This window comes from Zeus faber, assembly GCF_960531495.2.
Source record: "Zeus faber genome assembly, chromosome: 1".
Taxonomy (NCBI): domain Eukaryota; kingdom Metazoa; phylum Chordata; class Actinopteri; order Zeiformes; family Zeidae; genus Zeus; species Zeus faber.
The window spans coordinates 7128847-7146579 of record NC_137193.1 but is presented as its reverse complement, the minus strand read 5'-3'; positions in this window follow the sequence as shown (position 1 = coordinate 7146579).

The window sequence follows — 17733 nt, the reverse complement described above, 5'->3', positions numbered from 1 at the left end:
CAGGGCTGCGTACTCAGTCCCCTCCTGTACGCCCTGTGACTGTGTGGCCACGCACAGCACCAACACCATCCTGAAGGTTGCGGACGACACCACCATCCTAGGTCTCATCTCCAACAATGATGAGTCCTCCTACAGAGAGTAGGTCAGCGCCTTGGCAACACGGTGCCAGGATAACAACCTCTCTCTCAACATCTGCAAGACTAAAGAGATGATCGTGGACTACAGGAAACGACAGTGGGGGGGGCACAGCACGCCCCCATCCACATCGACGGAGCTGAAGTGGAGAGAGTCTCCTGCTTCAAGTTCCTCGGTGTGTCCATTAGTAATGACCTCTCCTAGTCCAGGCAATCGGACAGGCAAATAAGAACTGCCCAAAAACGCCTTTTCTCCCTGAAGAGACTCAAGAGGTTTGGCATGTCTGTCAGGACTCTCACCAGCTTCTACCGATGCCCCATTGAGAGCATTCTCACTGGCTGCATCACCGCCTAGTACGGCAGCTGCTCTGCTGCTGATCGCAAGGCACTCCAGAGGGTGGTTAAGACAGCGGAGCGCATCATTGGCTGCCACCTCCCCTCTGTGCAAGGCATCAACCACACACGATGCCTTAGGAAAGCACGGAAAATTATAAAGGAGTGTTCACGCTGCTGCCGTCTGGTAAAGGTTACCAGAGCATCTGGGCACGGACTACCAGGCTCACAAATAGATTTTACTCTCAGGCGATCAGGCTTCTCAATCTGCAACATCTGTAGTCACCTATGTAAATTAAATGTACATCACCACAACTACATGTACATATCCACCGCCACCATAGCTTGTGCAATAGACTGACCTATTTCTGTTTGAACTGCTACAATGTTCTAATTATTTTAGTTTCCGTTTTAGGATTATTTTTCTTATTTTGATTTTTTGTACATACACTGTGACCTCTTGCCGGTATTTGTAACATCGACTCTTACTCTTTTTTTTTTTTCTATTTTTTATATTCGACTCTTATTTTATTTAAAAAAACAATTATTTTCCTCCTTATATTTGCCTTGTTATTTTATCTTTTTATGCCCACTACGCAGTTGTTGCCTGTCATGCCCCAAGAATTTCATTGTACCGAATGACCTTGTATTGTACTGTACACTTGACAAATAAAACACTTCGAACTTTGAACTTTGAAACAGTGTCAGCCTACTGTATCTATGCAGAACAATCATTAAAGCAGCACTATGTAACTTTTGGTATTCGGGATTTGCCACCCCGTTTGCAGTTTGTGCAACAGGATTCTGTCGAAGACTTGTGTTTCGGCCGACCTTATCTGATTGTATTTCTGGCCCTGCTGGGACTCAGCATGGACTTTAATACCATAGAGAGATATGGAGGGAAGAAGAGGATGAAGAGAGGGGGAAAAGATAGAGAGAGAGTCAAAGGGTCAGGGAGAGAAGGTTGCAGAAAAGGGGGGGGCTGGGAACTGGTGATGAGCAGAGCCGGCGGAAAGGCAGGTCGATGCGTGTGGTCTCACAGAGCCTTGCACTTGTTAACGCCTTGCACTAGGCAGTTTTATTTATTTATTTTTATTTTTATTATGTTTAAATAATATTGACTGAATATTGACTGACTATTAAAATGACTGTATGACAGCCTTTTTATCACTTTACGTGACCATACCTAATGTCCATTCTGGGGGTGTTTGACAGTTAATTGTGCATGGTGTTTTAGCATGGTGTTCGTGTGTGCAGATGCTAAAATGTCCGAAGGACAATTCAGTGTCTGAAAAACAAAAATGAAAAGAAAGTAAAGGGCCCCACTGATCAGTAGCGTTTTTGTCACTGCAATTCTGGTGGCACACCTTGCTGATAAAGGTATGTCACCTTAGGTTTTTTTTTTGCAGGCATCATCTGACAAAGCACTTGTTTTGTGTTCCAACCAAACATCTAATTAATTGCAGTTTTGGTTCTATACCATTTTAATTAAACACTGATGTTGAAATAAATTAAAGAGACAGCTGTTTCTAACGCAGTAATAAATTCATCAAGCAGTTGAAACAATGTGTTTTCTAACAGGAGGTTTGCAGCCTACCACTATAAGCAGGCGCTCATTTGTACAGCAGACAAACAAATTAATAGTAGTAGTTGTAGAAGTAGTAGAAGTGCTACTCAGTCACCAAAGTTGAATTAACCAGAAACAGAAAACTCAACCAGCCACCTAATGCATTAGGTAGGCTATGAACATGGATGGTGCTTTACGCATAGTGACATAGATATTAATCAGTAAATAATAAAACCTTTAACAGAGTCATCCCCAGAATTAGCCTTTTCCAAATGCAGTCTCAGCATTTATGTAGGAAAAGTAATAAAGTCGACTGCAAATTGCCAAGGTGATTAATCGTGTCGATCTCATCGAGTGACTGCTGGTCAGATACTGATTCTGATATATGTATAACATAAGGTAGCACAGAACAAAAAAAAACACTGAATGTGATTGATACAACATGTACTTTGTAACCAGATAAGCCTGTAGTGCCGAGGCCGAGTAGTAACCTCCAACAATTAACGATCACCTTCCACAGAGACAACGACAATAATAACAGCCAATAAGTGTCTACTCTCATTAGCGATCTCTACGTGACAATTCGTATTGCTCTGAACCCCTCCTCTAGTTCACAAACTAACGTAAAGCCTGCCGCAAACAGGGCTCCCACATTCCCCACAATACAACCTCTTAAAGCGACAGAGGCCCACATCTAACAATCTGGCAGTTGTTTGACACCACCAATGAATGACAGCTTCACACAGTAAGGTGGGCGGCACCAGGCCGGGGGCCCCTCAGGTCTTCATAGAAAATCTGTCCGACATGCGCAGAGGAGCTTCTCTGAAACACTTGCGGAAGTGGTTGAGGGGCGAGACCAACCACGAATGATACCACGTCATCACCTAGCGATCATGCGCAAACATCTTAAATGGGTGTTTTCACCTCAAACATGTTATTTCTGTTTGTATCTTGAAAGAATAAGAACTTATGTCAATATAAAGCAAAAGTTGAGTTTCTCAATTAATTCAATTCAATTCAATATAGGTGAAACAAGGACTGCAAAATAGCGGCATCTGGCGGGGGCGGAGCAACAGTGGAGGGCGCGTCACGGGATCAGTGCTTTGGTTCCAAGGTGTCACGCCTGAGATAAAAACACGTGCATGCGTCTTGTGCACCAGGCTCTGGTGATGATTAAAGCAATTTACAGGATTCAATGGAGGGGATGGATTCGAAGGTAGAGTAAAGGAGAGAAGAAAATGCTGACAAGCCGTGCACAGCAGGGGGAGGGAAGAAGGGAAGACAACGGGCAAAGTGAATAAGTGATGTCAAAAGTTGCTGCGCATTGGAACAAAATGACTTGCAGGAAGGACAAGAACGCCGGTGGAGGCAGGCAAAGAAAGGGAAAGAGTTTGGGAGTCGGGAAGTGCAGTGCGAAGTGCCCCAGAGAGGGGCTGATGAAAGAGGGAAGGGGTAGAGGGCAGGGCAGGGTGAGGCGCGTTGGTAGTAAAAAAAAAAAATAAAAAAAAAAAAAGGAAGGATTTGCCCCAGCGAGTGAGGCAGGGGCTTTCAGAGAGTGGTAGACAACCATTGCAAGCAGCGGTAGTAGCGGAAATGGCCCGGGACCCTGCTTCTGAAGGGATGCGTGTGATGTGTGTGTGTGGGTGTGTGTGAGGGGGCGGGGGTACCACAGCGGTGGCAAAGCTTTGCGGTGGGTGGGAGATTAGGTGGCGGAGCTTCCATCGATTGCCGGAAACCGCTCCCCAGCTTGGGGGGAAACTGCCAAAAGATTACCTCCCACTGCAGTTCCGCCAAAGTTCTAATACCTGGCTTTAAACATTCAGGAAAAACAAGATTCTCTCTAACTGTGTCCCAGCTATCTGCTTCGGAATCTTTGCTGTGTTTGTGCGTTTGTGGGCAGGGGGAAAGATCGCTTCATATGATATGTACAGCACAACCACGCTGCACGCAGAGTCAGTAACATCCGCAATGAATTTATTCACATGCCACTTTAATGCACATATCTGTATATACATATTTGCCTTTACCATATACATGAGCATATTCCCTCTATCTATTCCATTTTATCTCATTTTATTTTATTGTTTTTTATTTTATTCTATATATTTTTATTTTATTCTATAAGTATTCAACTTACTGTATTACGTTTTAGGAATCAGTTAGTTGGTCTATGAGAAAGAAAATTTTCCTAGGACATATTGTGTTATCACCGGGTGCGTTGCATTACATTTCACTGCATATATGTATGAAAGTATGTAAATGTATGTGATGAATTAACCTCTTGAATCTCTTGAATCTTGAACTGCTCCCTGGAACTGGCTTGGCGTCATCTTTCATGGCCCATATTTGGTTCTAAACTGCAGTTTGCATAATGTCAGACGCCCGGATGTGTTCTTGTTCTGCCCCAAATATTAACGATGCATAACGTGGTGACGTGACACAGATAACCACAGAAGTCATTCATGACAATGACGCTATTAGGGAAGAAAAGTCCCCACCTTTGAGTGCTTGATGCTGATAAACGGCCGCTTTACCACAGCCGATGCCCAGTTGTTCATTGGAGACAGCTCGGTACTTCGGAGGGGAAACATTAGTATGTCTAGCTCCTCCAGGACAAGAGATCACCAGCTGTGGCTCCTGAAAAATATGGACACACCTTTTTTTAAACTGTAGCATTTTTCTTGCTAAGAAGGGGATAAAATGGCGTGAAAATGAGTGTGAGAAGTTATTTCAGCCACCAAAGGCACCAAAGGTCAACGTTGACTCGCTGTCATTGAAACGTGCAAATCAGTATGCATATAGCAACTTTCCCAATGGACAGTAAAGAGCAGCCCTTTCGGTTTAGACCCATGTTGGATCCTCCGTTCCGACCACAGGCCCCTACTAATATTGAGGGAGTACTACTATTTTAGCGACCTCAAAACAATACACAAAGGATGAATTATTTCTCTTCGTCTCTCAGAAATGACCCAGAAAAGAGGACCATTTTTCAGGAGAAGAGTAAAGTCACACCTTGACTTTAAGTAATGTTTAGATTCCTACTTTTTTCTGTAACTAGCTGTGCAAATTGACCAAACTGCATCTGATTTCAATCAGATTTCTTTCTGAATTATGTCAAATAAGCCAACATGCTAATATGTACAAACTAATGAAAATGTCCAAATAAATAAAATAAAATAAAAACTGGGGAAAAAAAATTAAGTAAGTTGGAACTTTACTTGTTTTTGTGTCAGGAGAAAACCGCGGTGACAGCAGCAGAAGCTAAGCTAGGAGCTTTTTTTTCAGGTTTATATCTACATTCTCCACATTATGCATAGATGAAACATTTTATTTGGGAGAGGAAAGGCAAGCCGGCTCCCGGCAGAACAGTAGCACGAAGCCACAAGCCCTCTGGTAAATTCCAATGACAAGTGCTTACTGTCATGATCTCCGGCTTCTTCTACTTTGCCCTCCCTCTTCTTACCTGTCCCATTAGCCCAACGCTATTCACCTGCGCACACAGCTGTTCCAGATCTGCAATCTAACCACTATATATGCCTCTCTCACCAGTCACCCATTGCCAGATTGTCTTCGATGTTTGCACCAGACGCTCCAGTGTTCTCCGGACTGATTCCCTTCTACCGACTCTGCCTCGCTCCGACTACGTATCCTGCCTGCCCCTCCGCCTTTCTTCTGTCTGCACTCCTCGTTATCGAACCTGCCTGTCCCCGACGATGTATCCTGCCTGCCCCCTGCCTGTCTTCCGTCTGCTCTACAAATAAAAGACATTACCAAATATCCCTGCCTGTCTTTGTGCTGCAATTGGGTCCTAACCACACCCGTTACGCTTACAGATTAAACAGTGCATAACTCGATTCTGAAGTATGTCAATGGCTTGGTTTTAAGACGCCATCTTGCATCAGTGTAACATTTAATTAGTCGCAGGTAAAATAACTGCTTTGGCTGTCAGGTGTCATTCTTATAACTGCTGGATGATAAGTGTGCTTACCCTCAAATGCCATTTCCTTGAAACATATACAGTAAAAGTGGTAACGTCTCTAAGTATTATACAGCAGTTCAGCGTGAAAGAAAAGGTGCTTTACCGAGGTTAGGACAAAGTAGAAAAATGAAAATAAAGTATAATAGATTTGTGAGAGACAGAGAGAGAGAGCTTATGCATGCAGTAGAACAACCAAAGGTAAGTTATATTTATGAAAAGCGTCACTCCCTGCTGTGCGTGTGTATTTTACGGGATAAGCTTGGGGTTCGGCAGCCTGTTTCAGATGAACGCCTATTTCCAGGAGGAAACATGTTCAGTCTAGTTGCTGTCGTAGTTTTTGCAGCTCTTTGTAGAATTTATTATTTGTTTCTCTACTTATATATATTTCATGATATGTAAATCTCCTCTGTAAATATTGTTGAAGATAAATCACTTTCTAATTTTTTTCATGGAAGAGGTGTTTTGTTAAATAGTCACACAATTTTAAGTGCGTAAAGTTAAGGCAAATTAACATTTGGGATTTATCCTCGTGCTGTCTAGCACCAATAGGCGGAACCTTGGGTCATACCCTATATGGCAAATCACCCTGGAAACTTAAACAATAATTGCTGAGCGACACTCAATTCCAAGTGAAATGCTGTCAAGAGACACCACAGACATAATTTGCTATTGCTAACTTCATCGGCAAATTGAATAACCATACCAGCCTTCATGACTGTTAAGCTGCCATTAAAGCCCAACTATCAGTTTGTTTTTGTTTTTTTATCAATTTACAATCACATCTTATGGAAAATATGGTTTGAAAAAAGATTTGTTTTAAAAACCTTTTTTTACAGGCGGAAAGGGAAGAAATATAGGCATAATTTACATGTTTCAAGGTTGCTGGTTAAAAATTCCCCTGGATAGATGGGGCTGTGCACTCCTGGTAACATTAACAGAGCAGATTTTTACGTTTTTCATTTCATACAAGTAGGAGAGAAAATAAATGTAAATCTAAAACAAAAACACACCTATTCTTTCAACATATCGTCTTCTTGCCAAGTTGCCCTTCACTGTAGCGCTCGCTCTGTCCTGTCTTCCTCATGTGACATCATGTTCTCAAGTTCGCAGGCAATGTCAGATTTTTAGGTGGCCATGGCTAATTGTATTACAAATATGAACTCAGCTGTAAGTTCTAAGACAAAAAAAAAAGATGAATAATTGAAAACAACTGATTTGCTCAAAAATTTCCCCACACACTCATTCACTGGGTATGCCAACCTGCAAATTGCCCTTTAAAGCAGCACTATGTAACTTTTGATATTTGTGCCACCACAGTTTCTGTCATGTTTCAATAACAGTCCATGCTACAAAAGGAAAATATAACCTACACCTAGGTTACAGCACCTCTTGCACGGACCACGCTGGTTCAGAAAGTACTTAGTCCACGGCTCCCCCGGAGGCTCTCTCCAGAGAGGGTGCAGGGATCGGCCCCCTGCGACTCTGCTACCCACCTGTGCTCAGCCTAACAGATCGGCTCGCATGTGCGAGTCAGAGGGTGAAACAAACCCTGTGGCGCAATGAAAGTGAGGGCTTGCGCATGCCGGGTAAAGTCTACTGGCCTGTCTCATCCGCGGTGTCGGGGAGGTGGAGCGGCTACATTTTGTATGAGCATCATTACCGGACATTTTGACCAGCAAATATATAATTTATCGTGATTTTAAATACAAATTTCCAAGTAAAAAAATAGTATTTACCGGAGCCAAACATCAAGAAAATGACTGTGTGTAAAACGTAATGCACTTTTCCTGAGGTTTCAAACCTGAACACAGAAGTTACATTGTGCGAGAACAAACGTTCTGGGTTGGGTGAATGACAGAGGTTCCTGTGTTGGACCAAGGGGCGTGGTCAAGCACCGGCTGCAGACAACCCCTTTCGGGCGGCCGCTAAGCTACCTGGAATCAGTGCCCTTGATCCAACTAAGGGCAGGGAGCATTCTTAATGCTTGTCTGCCTTGCAGAGGGGATCGGCGCACCGACTCGTCAGCCGACCAGGGACCAGAGAGCAGAACGCCATCCCTCCTGTGCCCGAAACCACCATCGTCACCACCATCATCATCATCATCATCATCATCAACATCTTCATTATTATTATTATTATATTTATACTTCTGGCCTGCGAGCCTTTTGCTCCTGGATATATAAATACTCTTGCCATGTTGGCAACCCACGGCAAGGTCCTCGGCAAGGTCCTCCTCCAGGTGCCTGCGGACCTGGACTTCCTCCGCTGCCAGTTGGAGCACATCCTCCCCAGCGTTAGGAGCCCGAACCCATTGGCCCACCGCTGCGGACCGGGAGCCAGCCAGAGGACCAGACCGACCCCAGAACCATGCAGGATTTTCCGGGTCCCCAGCCCATCGCAATGCCCTGGAGGAGATGTCAGGGGGCCTGCTGTGTCTGACCCCAGGACCCACGCAGGATTCTGTCCCCAGCCCGTCCCGGCGCCCCAGAGGGGAATGGCTGGGGTCGGTAGATGCCCCCTTCTTTTCCCGCACGATTCCCCTCCCACCGGCCCGGGGGAAGGGCGGATGTCTACCAGCCAGGTCCTGTGGTGCCGCTGGACGCTCTTTCCCCTTCTTGTGCTGTCCCATCTCTGTCCCCCCCGAGCTCCCAGAGCGGTGCTGCTGCAGGAATCAGGGAGCTGCGCAGACGTCTGGGCAGTGGTGTGTGCGAGCACTGCAGACGGCCCAGCCATGACTACCAAACCTACCCCCAGATGGAACTCGGCCAGGTGGTCCGGGTTGCCAGCCTGCTGGACCCCTACCCGGGCTGGGAAGGGGCCTGCCAAGTTCCGGTAAGGCTACAAGGGGGTACACATTAGGCTTTGCTGGACTCGGCTGTTCACAAATGATGGTCCAGCAACACCTGGCTCGACCTGGGGCTTTGGTGGATTCATCACAAGCAGAGATTCGTTGTGTGCATGGGGTGGTTCACACGTATCCAATGGTCCGGCTCAAAATACGTTAGAGGGGAAAGAAGCACAGGGTACAGGCTGCGGTTAGTTCCCGCCTGTCGTACTCCCTGATTTTGAGCACGGATTGGCCAGGGTTTGACACATTGATGAGAGAGGCTGGGGGAGTGCATTCACGGTCGGTAGGGAGGTGTGTGTGTTGCGTGGCATGCGGTGACACTCTCCCCCGGTCACCTTGACTTTCCCTATCAATGATTTTCTGCTGGAGCAGTCGCAAGACAACACCCTATGTGGAGCTTTTGAGGGGGTAGTTAAAGTCGATGGCGTGTTGATGCGCCCAGATGCTGTGCTCACTCACCTGTATTTTTCGGTGATTAGGGACAGGTTACATCAAGTGAGCTGTGACACTGAGACAGGAGAGTAGATAACACATTTGTTGGTGCCGAAGAGCTGCCGGGAAACGCTCTTCCAGGTGGCTGACCATAACCCGATGGCCGGTCACCTCGGTCATGATATAACATGACAATGGCCCGCTTTCAATTGGCCAGGTATTCGGGCCGATGTGGGTAAATAGTGCCCTCGTGTCCTGAGTGCCAGTAGGTCAATCCTCCTGCGACGCCAAGACCGCCATTGAGGCCCCTCCCCCTAGTTGAGGTCCTGTTCGAAGGACTCTGTATGGACCTCATCGGGTCCTTTAGACCGCAGTGCACACGAGTATCGTTTTGCTTTAGTCCTAGTGGTTTATGCAACCCGGTACCCCGAAGACGTGCCCCTGCGCAGTATTACGGCCAAAAGTTTGGCACAGGCGCTGTTTCAGGTCATCAAGTTGGGATTCCGAAGAAAATCCTGACCGACCAGCGACCACTACCTTTATGTCACGTACACTTCGGAAACTTACTGGAGTTACTGGTCCTCCGCTCAATATGGACCAGCGTTTACCATCCCCAGAAGGACGGTCTGGTGAAGCGCTTAAAAAAAACGCTGAAAAACATGATTCGAAAGTTCGTTCATGACGATAGCCATAATTGGGACAAGTGGTTGGACCCGCTGTTGTTTGCAATGCTGGAGGTTCCAAAGGCCTCCACAGGATTTTCTCCCTTTGAACTCCTCTTTAGCAGGAGACCCTAGGGGGTGCAAGAACTAATTAAAGAAAATTTGAAGGAAGGTCCTAGCACCAGTAAGAATGAAATACAGTATGTTATGGACCTGAGAGCAAAGTTACATGCACTGATTCGGCCATTATCATTCCCCACAATTTGCTCTGGGCTCAGGAACGTCAGCGCCTCTTATACAACAGGGGGGCTCAGCTCAGACAATTTGCACCGGGAGACAAAGTGTTGCTCCCTGGATCCAGCCCTAAATTGCTCGTGAAGTGGCAAGGGCCTTTTGTGGTGAGAGAACTGTTTGACAGGCAGGGGGCATCATAGATTTATCACCGAAAGAATAGAGGGGGGGTGGCATCTGTGGTCCTGGTCACGCTGGTCATTGAGAGGGATGAGTTGGGGCTCAAAAAGGTTCAAAAAGCGGCTGATCATACCGCAGCCCTGTTAAGTGACCATCTCTCTCCATCCCAGAGGTCGGACCTGCACTTCCGCGTTGCTCCTCTGATGTTTTCTCCTCCCTGCCAGCCTCACATCCCTCATAAACCACCATGTCGAAACAAGCAGGGGGTGAAGGTGCACTTTCAGCTGTATCGCCTGCCCGAACACACAACGCAAGGGCAAGCAGGCAGAATTAGAGGCCATGATGGACATGGGCGTGATAGACAAGTCCACGGGTGACTAGTGTGGTCCCATTGTGCTGGTTGGTAAACCCAATGGGTTGGTCCGATTCTGCGTAGACTACCGATGGGTGAACTCCGTGTCAAAGTTTGACACCTACCCGATGCCGCGGATCGATGAACTTCTCGACCGGTTAGGTGGAATAAAGACTGACTTACTTAGTTACAAACTGTTGCTGCATTTGGGGATTTCTAAGAAATAAAGTGTTAACAATAGGATGTAGCTTTGTATTGTTGGAGTATTGTTCTTTACATAAACGGTGCCATGAATGGGTCACGGAATGTCAATAGTAATTATTCATCATTATTTAAGCATGCTCAAAGTATAAATGTATCAAATAAGACATGTACTGTTCCCCTTTCCATTGAGTCTGTAAGTGCATGGCCACTAGATGGTGGCAAAGAATAGATTTTATTCATAGCAAATGAAAAGTGTTTGGAGGTGTGGCGTGACAGCGAGAGAGAATAAAAGATTCACAAGCACAGAATTGTTTCACATTGAAGCATTTTTGTTCCGTCTAATAAAACAATTGTATCTAAATGCACATCAGTATGTTCAATACGTTGATTATTTGAAGGCAAAATAACTTTATCCATTTCTCAGTGGCTCAACGACAATTTGGTCAGACAACTAAAACAAGAGCAGTAATTCAACACTAGCACAGTCACAGTCCCTCTAACGATAGGCAGCCGTCCGTTCCAATTCTGCTGAATTTGCAACAGCCTTAGTCCCCCACCGCCCGTCTCCGCTTCTTTTTTTCCAAGTACTGTTTCACTTCCATAGCATGTTCTACTGAACTGTATGCGAAACACACCAGACTCTCCAACCGGCAAAGACAGAGATGATAGAGATAAAGAAAACCGTGGAAAGAAAATGGTTTCATCCCTTTCCTTTCCTCCCTCATTTACTGCCGTAACTACGACAGGAAGAGGCCACGTGCTGAATTGTTGTTCCAGTTTTGCTCGACTTCATTAACTCTGTTTTGTCGATACATGTTGACATAGTTTCTATGTTTATGTTTTTCCATGTACATGTTGTTGTCCGGTTCTATGTTATATTTGTCTCACCCGTGGTGATTCTCCCCCTCTTGGAGTAGTATATCGTTCTCGAAATTAGGATTGGTGATGGTTCTGTGTTACAAAAAGCTGTGTAAAAAAAGAAAAAAGCAAACTGTTCACTTGCTGCCTAATACCGTATATCCCACTCCTTGACAGGTGCCATTGGAATGACATGAGCAATGTTATTCACTTCACCTGTCAGTGGTTTTAATATTGTGGCTGAACGGTGTAGGCAATAAATTGTTAAATTGTTTAAGTTCAAGTTCAAGTTCAAGTTCAAGTTCAAGAGGTTATTTGCCACATACATATACATATGGTCATACATATATGCAGTGAAATGTCCGGACACTTGCACGGACGCACTGAGGTACAGAGAGCCCATAGAGCCCTGCTATTGATGTGCGGTGACTCTCTAATGTCCATGTTACTTGTAGGCATGCAAATCTGTAATCGAGTGCCACACGCAATGCTTGTCAACAAATTATCTATCTAACAAGAGAAAATACAATGTCATAGGGTTTTTCCGTCATTTTAATATAATGTCAGAGAATTGCTGTCTCAGGAAACATGTTTTGGTTCAGAACTGGTGACTCCAACAGCCGTCATGTACAGCCTGCCTCATTTCCATGCACAATAAACCAATTCTGCTGTTTGCTGTGGACGGATGAGTTGTGAAGATAGACAAAAGCCCAAGATCTTGATCTATTGTTTTTGCGGTCTGAGTGTATGCTTTCCCAGAGAAGACACCAGTGATAATGTTTAGAGTCAATGTAAGTCCATACACAAACACACTATCACATAACTTTTACCAGAAGCCTCTGTGGTTGCTGAGTGGAAAATAAAAATTGTACTTTGTTCCTCTGCTTTCCATAGACTTCCATTGCTTTAACAAAACAAGACTGAAAAACATACTGTGGGAGTCTCTGCCCACAGGTAGGGGATTAGGGAGGGAGACTTAGGGAGTCTTAGGGGGTCTTTAGTGCCTTGGGTTGCCAACATGGCGAGAGTTTTAATTAAACAAGCTGAACAAAAAAGCCTGCTGGCCAAAAGAATAAATAATAAAGAATAATGAGTTTGGGTGCAGGAGGAATGGTGTTCCGCTCTGTATTCTGATTGGCTGATGAGCCCATGCGGTGATCCATTTTGCAAGACAGACAAACATTAAGAAACCTCCCTGCCCTGGATCACACCAATCAGCGCCGCACGGGTGCTGATTCAGCCGACTGGGGGCAGCTGTGCGGTCGCGGGGAAGGAAGCCATGCTGCTGTCTGAAGCTTCTGGCTTCAGGCCACACATACTTATTCCATGGAAGTAGAAGGACTCTGTGGTTCAATGCAGGATATAAATGTTTGATTTTCCATTTACTTTCACAATGAAGTAGGCTTAGAGTCAGGGGTTAGGGTTCGCTTCGTCAACAGACTCAGCAACAAGCCATGATTTGGACCAAGAGGATAGTCTCTTATTACCAGTTAGATTGTTTTGGTCCAATCAAATTGTTTCACACTGCCGCTAAACTTTGAGGTGGAAGCTATGTTTGCAATCAAAAGGTTAAAAACACCCAAGTCTTCAAACTTCTTGAACGGTATTGGGACCTATCAATCTCATATTTTAGTGGGAAGTATGGACTGTATGGACTTACATGTACTGTACATTCAAGTGTATTGCCAAATAATGTGTAAAACACAAAAATGGTTACATACCGAGGATGAACATTTTTTTTTTTTTTCATCTGATATTAAGAATCTAGTATGAAACCAAACGAAGGTGAAACTCCTAAAACCATACTTCCTGTATTTCTAATAAACCCACAAACATCACTTCCTGTCAGTCAGAGACATGGTCTAATTGAACACTTCAGTAGTTTTCAACATTATGAAACCCCGATGATACAAGAGGATCTCTGTTCCAGAAGCCAAGTGATATATTAAGTAACACACGGCCTGTTGAAACACGGTTATTGCTGATCATAAAAGGAAATGCTTTGGGTGCGGACAGTTCGGCACATTTCATGCAACGGGGCTATTGCTATTGTGAGAAATTCCAAATTTCGTAAGCAGAGGACCACTGCTGGGGAGGAACACTACCATATCATGAAAGAGTCTGTGAAGGGGTGCGGCTCTCAGTTACATTAAATGGGTGAACTTCGTCTTGCGTCCGCCATTAAGCAAAGTGGCTTTGGTTGAAGGGGTTGTGAGTTGGAGGATTCAAAGTGGTGGACCCCCATCACATAAGCCAATGTTGTTGTTTTTTTCGGTTGAGTCTGGGTTGCCACCCACAGGTGAGTTGTCGGGGTATTTTAATTGAGTCGGCAAATCAGAGTTTCTTCCTTAGTCTCTTAAAATGATATATTTGCATCCACAGCAAACCTTCAAGCCACATGAGGTAGCTTGTTGGTATACTGTATGCACCAACGAAACAGAGTCACAGCTTCAAGACACACGAGAGAGCTCATGTCGGCCTATGGCCACTTTAACTACCAACGTAATGTAACATACCCCCACGCTCGCCCCTCTATACGTATGTAAAATGCAAAAACAAACGTAAAATACTTGGTTTCAAGCTACAATATCAGGGATGTTCCTCTGCTCACTTTACAGATAAGTTAATTATGTGGTTTGGGATAGTTTGTCATTTTCAAAAAATGGGTCCTCCAGAAAAGACAAATAAATAGATGTACAAACCCTTTTTTTTTTTTAGCCGGGTCGAATCATCCAAGTTCATTGTCTGCTCTGCCAGAATTTTTAACAGCACTCAACAGAGTCGCCCTGTGCTTGTGCTCCCTTCACTTATTGTGTTTCACCATCTATGCCGAACTAGCTCGATTCCTAATTACTTTCTGATACAGGTCGTGGCACGTGATCAAAAGGGTAATCGCAAGTGGACCCCCCCCGCCATGACTGCTGCCGTCAACATTATACACTGCAGACTATTGTAATGTCCTGCGATTATGGCTTCTGGGGGATCCGTTCCCGCCATGATGTGCTATTAATTACAGTATTCATTTTCTTGCTCTAATATACCTCCCTCTCCTTTTCACTATCCCTCCCTCCCCAGCCTAATTACAATGGTAATTTAATGCTCCCGTGAGAGGTTTTCTGCAGTTTAGGCCCGATGTGCCAGCAGTGTGCCAGCCAGGCTTCGTTAGTGCCAGCTAATCAAAAGACACTGGAGGCCAAGTGCGAGACACAGTCAGAAAGTGTAAGAAAAAAAAATCGATGTCAAAAATAAAGAAAAAATAATTTGCTAATGAGAGGAGATGGTAACTTGATGAGATTTTGTAAAAAAAATAAAAATAAAAAAAAACGGAAATCCAGCCCACGAAACATTGTCTTCTTGAAATACTGTGAGGGGGGATGTCTGGAGATGTATTCTTTCAGTCATCCTCGAAAGGTGACGTCCCCAGTGTTTTTTAGAAAAAAGTAATTTTTTTCTCAGTAAGATAGCGGAAGGCATTATTTTCTCAACTCTAGCCGTACAGTATATACTGTGTATGATGAGATGGTGAGACGAGCAGTCAGACTTGGAGTACATGCCGGTCCGTGAGACATTGCCGAGCCGCTTCAAAGCCGCTTATCTTCTGTCAACCTGGAATATTAAGATATTCATTACAACTATTATATGCCATGTAAATTGACAATTTGTCAAAAGTATTTGCTGTTGGGGAATAAAGAAATACATAAATTTTCTGTCCCATAGATTGTAACATTATTTTAAAAACATCTACGGGGACCTCCTTCATTCCGGCCAAAAAGTTGAAAATCCAGCGTATAATATTGGTTTTATGTGAAAATGATCCCTTTTCTTATGAAAAATCCCCACTCATTTTTGGCAGCTTCTAATTAACAGCACCGTTTATTAATGCTAACAATATGCAAAATTAATGACTTACTTATATTTAACTCAAAAGTTAACATGAAGAAATCAAAGTGCAAATAGAGAGAAAGAAAAATAGAAAGTCTCTTGTAAACAAATAATGATGTGATTTATTTCCCTTGCAGATCTTGCCATATTAGGGTGTGTGTGTGTGTGTGTGTGTGTGTGTGTGTGTGTGTGTGTGTGTATGCGTGTTTGTTTGTGTATGTGTGTCTCAATAGCTCTTATGTGACAGTCCAAAACACAGTGCTGTATGTGATATAACCAGAGGGTACACGTATGAATGATGTACTCTCCCAATGCCAATCCCTTTATGGTTCGCACTGAACTATTTGCCTCTACTTGGGATCCAGGTTCAAGGTGCAACAAAAACAAAAGCTGCAAGAGTCCCATGTCTATACAAAAGGTAAGGCCCATATAAATACACGCAGAGTGATTGGTCCGTCCAAAGAAAATCTATTGCCCAAACAAAAGCCAGTTTTGTGTGTAATTGACTGTTTTCACGGTAACATTTTACCCTTGCATAATTGCATTGTGGGATATATTTACTGCTACACAGTCGCATGCCCGAAGGTGCTTTCAACAAATGATTTAGTTTTCTAGCTGCCACCATGGATTGGTGCCATGCCTTTTGCTCAATAAAGTGTGATTGGCTTCCGCCATAACTTGCATAACCTTTATGCTCTCATGGTCTGCTACTGCACCTTGTGATTGAATAAATAGGATGTGGAACAGAAATGGGCTGAATCATAAATAATGTCACATTATATGTCACGTTGCCTCATTCAATCTGTGCCGTGTCTAAACACAATAAATTCTACGGAGGAAAAATCCTTGTGAAGTGACAAAAAATATACTTCAGTTTCTTTCTTATATCCCCCTAAGGGCAACAAACATTCTAACAAACAGAAGGCTCAATTGACGGAACACGACTGCTCCGAGCGATGGCTCACACATCGAGCCATTTCTCAATGTGTGAGCCATTTTATTTTAAACTCACTTCATTTTAAACATCATATTTTATTTATTTTATATTTTATTTATCCCCACCCCATCAAAATTCTGCACAATAATGTCCTACCCAACACCAAAAGTTGCGTATTCATTATTATTTTTGGCCAGTATGACGTATAAATGTTATCATAGTTAGCATTCATATATATTGTCCACATATCTGTCCATTCAAGTTTAATTTGTAATAACTTTGTAATAGCACAATTAGGAATGCAGCTGAAATGATGAATCATGTAGGACCAATTAGCAGTATGTGACAATCAGCGCTTTGATATCTCAGTTTTCAAAGCAAACTGCATCAGCAAAGAGGCTCGGTGGTCGACAGCGGTCGGGTCCGTGGTCGGTAGTTGGGGTGGAGTGTCCCTGTTACGCACGGTGTTTTTGTGTTTTCCCTCCAAAAAGGGAACCGAGCGGCACAGGGACGCACAGCGGAGCACAGCTGGCGCCCCGATGCATCGCAGGGACGGCAAGGACGCCTCCCTCATGAATATGTACGTATATCTCACACAGAATATCTGCTCCCTCCATTCCCATTCACACTTTGAGAAAAAAACGCGCCTGATTAAAAAAAGGCACCATGGACATCAAGAGGCGAAGGGGCGGGTGCTCAGGCACCTCTGTGACCCAGTCAACCTCACACTAAACGTAGCGAGCTTCACAAAGGCGGAATTCATGGCAGCGTTGCCATTGAGGAAATGTTTGTTTCCAAGGGAAACGCACAAAGATGTATGGGGCAGGGGCATGGTTAAGTGGGAAATCAGCGACCCAGCAGCACTGATTGGCTTGACTCGGGGCAGGAAGTTTTCTTTAGTATCTGTTTTGTCTTGCAGTGAGGTTGCTGTGTGCGGGGGTCCGGAGACACGCGAGCCAGACCTCGGCAATGGAAGAAGTATTTGTAGTTATCTTTTACACTAAATCATAGGTCTACATACGGAGGAGTTTACTTTGGTGAAAGCCAAAGGATGCCTTCAATCCCACTTCCTTGTCAACTGTTAAACATGCGGGGGGATCTGTAATGGTATGCGCAACCATCTCGTGGGAGAAA